General features: G+C 38.0%; 1 protein-coding gene across 1 annotated transcript in view; it reads right to left on the bottom strand.

Annotated features, from left to right (window-relative positions):
- Nucleotides 1-5,415, bottom strand: part of SEPT14 (septin 14) — a 49,718-nt gene that overhangs the window by 11,623 nt on the left and 32,680 nt on the right. The gene's annotated exons all lie outside the window — the stretch shown is intronic.

Raw genomic sequence — 5,415 nt, 5'->3', positions numbered from 1 at the left:
AAAAAAAAAAAAAAAAAAAACTGAAACTATAATAATTAAGGGATACACGGTATAAGATATACTAATATATAATACTACACATGTAGATTTATGGTCTGTCAAAAATTATATATATAGATTGTTCTGTCTAAATGGAATTTTTATATAAGAGAATTGTTTAAGGTCTAAATTACTAAGAATTTCATTAAAATATTTAATAATTAACATTGCTTAGTCTATTAATTGGTCTTGAAGAAAAATCATTTAATATTATTTTTCCTATAATTTATTTCCTAGAGTTCTGATTAAATAGAGGAAGGCAAAACTTCTAAGACAAAATCTAAAGAAAATTTGGCATAAAAGAATAAAAACAAATTTACATTACTCAGCATTTCAATTCAGATATCTAGGTTTAGATATTTCAAAATACATAAGGTATAACAATAAGAACAGAGGAATGTAAAAAAATGAAATTAACATTCATCAGTCACCTATTATATTCCAGACCCTGTCTCAAGTCCTTTGCAAAGATTTTCAACTCCTTAAAAGAAGCCTCAATAGAATTGTCATCGATTCTAAACCACAGATAAGTTAATAGTCTCAGGGTAAATGGTTCAATTATGCAGGATCTTTTATGTAGAGGATCTAGGATTAAAATCTAAGTCTATATATTTTCAAATTTAGTTATCTTTCAAAATATAATCCAATATTTTATACTTTTAAAGAAATTTTCCCAAATCAAGAATTTAGAAGGGAGGTGAAGATAGTGAACTAGAAGGCGCCTGCACATGCCACTCTCAAGTAGAGGATCAAAACTTGCCAATAAACCAGGGTGGTGGCTCACACTTATAATCCCAGCTCTCTGGGAGGCCAAGGCAGGAGGACTGTTTGAGCTCAGCAGTTGGAGAACAGCCTGAACAAGAGTGAAAATAGAAAAACTAGCTGGGTGTCATGGTGGGTGCCTGTAGTCCCAGCTACTCGGGAGACTGAGGAAGGAGGATCACTTGAGCCCAAGAGTTTGAGGTTGTTGTGAGTTATGATGCCTCAGCAATCTACACAGGATGACAGAGTGAGACTCTGTCCCAAAACAAACAAACAAACAAACAAACAAAAAAGAGTTGCAAGTATATATTCAACTACAGATGGACCATTTTAGAGAAAGAAGTGCCAGAGATACCCAAAGTGAAGGAAAGGGAAGCAGAGTAATATGTTCAGCAAGACCAGAAAGTACCTCTGGTATACCTGCTGAGCTTGGGAGTCATCCTTGGGGTGAGCTGAACAGCCCCTGCACCACAGTGGAAGGCCACTTAGTTGTCAGGGGGCAATGTTTGGAAGGTCAAGATGTGTCCCCAAAGAAATCTGGTGAGTTTCAGTATCCCAATCCAGCTGGGACTGAATGCTGGAGAAGCAACCAGGCCCTGATTGAGGGCAAATAACTTAGAAAGACAGGACCAGGTCTCCTTGGCAACTAGATAGTGGCTTGTGGCCTCCATGTCTTAACACCACTGCACCACCTGGTGTCCAGGCAATTTGTTGCTATACACATACACACACTCACAAACACACATATCACTATATATGTATATATATTCTTTATTTGTTGTTCTTTTCTCAATGTTCCCCCCCCCACTTTTTTTTTTGGTTTGTTTTGGTTGTAGTTTTGTTTTTTTCATTTTTACTTTCTTCAATAGCAAGAGCTCCTCCATTTTTGGTTTTTTAGCCTCTTTTATTCTTTTTTATTTTTGAGAGATTCTCACTATATTATCCTTGGTAGAGTGCTGTGGCATCATAGCTCACAGCAACCTGAAACTCTTGAGCTCAAGTGATTCTCTTACCTTAGTCTCCCAAGTAGCTGGGACTACAGGTGGCCACCACAACACCTGGCTCTTTTTTGTTGTAGTTGTCATTGTTGTTTAGCAGGCCCAGGCTGGGTTCGAACCCGCCAGCCTCAGTGTATGTGGCTGGTGCCATATCCACTGTGCTACAGGTGCCAAGCTGGTCCCTTTTATACTTTCTTTTTTATTTCTCTCCTTTTGTAGAGATTTTCTCATCTTTCTCACATAAATTTCTCATACAACAACTAAGATACCTCTTATTTCTTCATCTTATATAATTGTATTTTTAATTTTCTTTATATATATATTTTTAATTCTTTTGTCTAAGGGCTGGGAGGGTCATGGCATTGGTCTGGCTGGGGGGCAGGCATGGCATTGGTCTGGTTCAAGTAGGCCATTAACTCATGATCTAGGTGTCCTTCTAGTTTTGGCCTTTGGAAAGATGGTATAGGTAGGTCTCCCCTGTGACATACTGCTGACTTTTTCCCCAGAGTTGCAGGTGTGGGTCAAAGCACTCTACCAAACACCACCATTTTTTCCTATGTCTCTCTTTCTGTGCTTCTCTCCTTTTCTTCAATTCTTTTATTTCACTTCCTCCTTTTTATTCTTTATCTTTTTCTTTCCTTCCTCCCTTCTTGCTTTTTACCCTTCTCTTCCTTTTGGCCTTATGCAATCTCAACAAAATTGAAAGAATTGAAATTATGGCGCCAGCCACGTACACCTAAGGTGGCGGGTTCGAATCCCCAGCCTGGACCCGCCAAACAACAATGACGGCTGCAACCAAAAAATAGCCGGGCGTTGTGGCGGGCGCCTGTGGTCCCAGCTACTTGGGAGGCGGAGGCAGGAGACTCGCTTGAGCCCAGGAGTTGGAGGTTGCTGTGAGCTGTAATGCCACGGCACTCTGCCCAGGGGGACAGCTTGAGGCTCTGTCTCAAAAAAAAAAAAAAAAAAGAAAGAATTGAAATTATACCTTGTATCTTTTCAGACCACAGGCAATAAAGGTGGAACTCAACTCCAACAAAATTTTTATCCCCACACAAAGGCATGGAAACTAAACAACTTTATGCTGACTGACAGTGTAGGAGACGCCAAGAGCCAGATGACATCAGAGCAAGAGATCTGCAGCTGAGTCATGGACCTCGGGCCATTTGTCCACAGGAGTTCCCTGTGGAAGAAGAGCCCGTGCCCTCAGCACGTAGTCATTGTTAATTACTCCCCTCACCTGTGTTGTTCTGGCTCAATAAAAGGCTGGTGCGGAGGTTGCTCGGGGCTACCCAGAAAGTAAGGGCTAGCCCGCCTTCCACAAGCTTGTACCTCTAATCCGCCTCTCGCCTGTGCTGAGACCAGGGCCATAGGAGCCCGACGGGTTGCAACATGACAGTTGAGTCAAGGGAGAGATAAAGGAGGAAATTATTAAAGTCCTCAAACACAACAAACCATGAAACCTGAGGAATACTGCAAAAGCAGTCCTAAGAGGGAAATTTATTACGTTAGATGCCTACATCCAAAAAACAAAAAGAGCGCACATCATCAACCTAATGAATCATTTTAAGGAAATGGAAAAGGAAGAGCAATCCAATCCCAAACCTAGCAGAGGAAAAAGAAATAATCAAAATTTAATCAGAAATAAATGAAATTGAAAACAAAAGTATCATTCAGAAAATTAATGAAATAAAAAGTTGGTTCTTCAAAAAGATAAATAAAATCAATAAACCTTTGGCAAGATTAACTAGAAACAGAAAAGCAAAATCTCTAATAACTTCAATCAGAAATGAAAAAAGGTAAATAACAACAGATATCACAGAGATAAAAGAGATTATCTCCGACCACTATTAGAAACTCTATGTCCAGAAATTTGACAATATGGAGGAAATTGACCAATACCTGGAATCACTCCATCTCCTTAGACTTAACCATAAAGAAATAGATATCTTAAAGAGACTGACATCAAGCACTGAGATTGAAAAAACAATGAAAAAGCTCTCCAAAACAAAAACAAAACCCTGGACCAAATGGCTTCACACCAGAATTTTATCAAATCTTCAAATAAGAGTTTGTACTTATCCTGTAGAACCTATTCCAAAACATTGGGGGAAAAAAGGAAGAACCCTTCCCCAACATGTCCTATGAAGCAAGCAAATGTCACCCTGATACCAAAACCATGAAAACATCGAACTAAAAAGGAGAACTACAGGACATTTTCACTAATGAATATATATGCAAAAATACTCAACAAAATCTTGGCTACACATTAAAAAAAATTATATATCACGATCAAGTAGGCTTCATCCAGGGATGCAAGCCTGGTTTGACATACACGAATCCATAAATGTAATTCATATCAGTAGATACAAAAACAAAGACCATATGATTCTCTCTATACATGCATAAAAACATTTGACAAAATTCAACATCCTTTTCTAACAAGAACACTTAAGAAAATAGACATTGGTGGCACATTTCCTAAACTGATTGAAGCCAGATGAAACCACAGCTAATATCATACTGAATGGAGTAAAACTGAAAACTTTTCCATTTAGAACTGGAACCAGACACAGATGTCCTCTATTACCACTACTATTCAACATAATTATGGAAGTTCTAGCCAAAGCAATCAGACAAGAGAAGGATATAAAGAGCTTCTGGATGGGGGCAGAGGAGATCAAACTCTCACTCTTTACAATGACAGGATCTTATACTTAGAAAACCCCAGAGAGTCAACTACAAGACTCTTGGAAATGATCAAGAAGTACAGTAACATCTCAGGGTATTTAAAATCAATGTATATGAATCAGTAGCCTTTGTATATGCCAATAACAGCCAAGTTGAGACACTAATCAAGGAATTATCCTTCATGGTAGCTTCAAAGAAAATGAAATACTTAGGAATAGACCTAAGAAAGAGGTGAAGGACTTCTACAAAGAGAATTATGAAACCCTAACAAAAGAAATAGCAGGAGACATTAACAAATGGAAGAACTTACCATGCTCTTGGCTTGAAAAAAATCAACATTGTTAAAATGCCTATACTACCCAAAGCAATCTATAAATTTAATACAATCCCTATTAAAATACCAACACCATACTTCGAAGAACTGAAAAAAAAAGTTTTTTGTTTTGTATGGAAGCAGGAAAAAACCCATATAGTCAAGGCAATTTTTAATAATAAAAACAAAGCTGGAGGCATCACTCTACCAGACTTCAGGTGATATTACAAGTCCACAGTGATCAAAACAGGTATTAACACAAAAACAGAGACAAAGACATATGGAGCCAAATAGGAAACCAAGAGATAAAACCAGTCTGTTATAGCCATCTGATCCTTTATAAACCAAACAAAAGTATACACTGGAGAATCCCTATTCAATAAATGGTGCTGGGAGAACTGGATAACTACATGTAAAAGACTGAAAGTGGGCCTGCACCTTTTGCTACTTATAAAAATTGACTCAGGATGGATAAGAAATTTAAATCTAAGACATGAAATGATAAAAATCCTAGAAGAAAGTACAGGAAAACTCTTTTTTTTTTTTTGAGACAGAGCCTCAAGCTGTCTCCCTGGGTAGAGTGCTGGGAGAACTGGATAACTACATGTAAAAGAC

Source organism: Otolemur garnettii, unplaced genomic scaffold (assembly GCF_000181295.1).
Source record: "Otolemur garnettii isolate 467f Iridium unplaced genomic scaffold, OtoGar3 scaffold00077, whole genome shotgun sequence".
Classification (NCBI taxonomy): Eukaryota; Metazoa; Chordata; class Mammalia; order Primates; family Galagidae; genus Otolemur; species Otolemur garnettii.
This window is presented reverse-complemented; position numbering and strand designations above follow the sequence as displayed.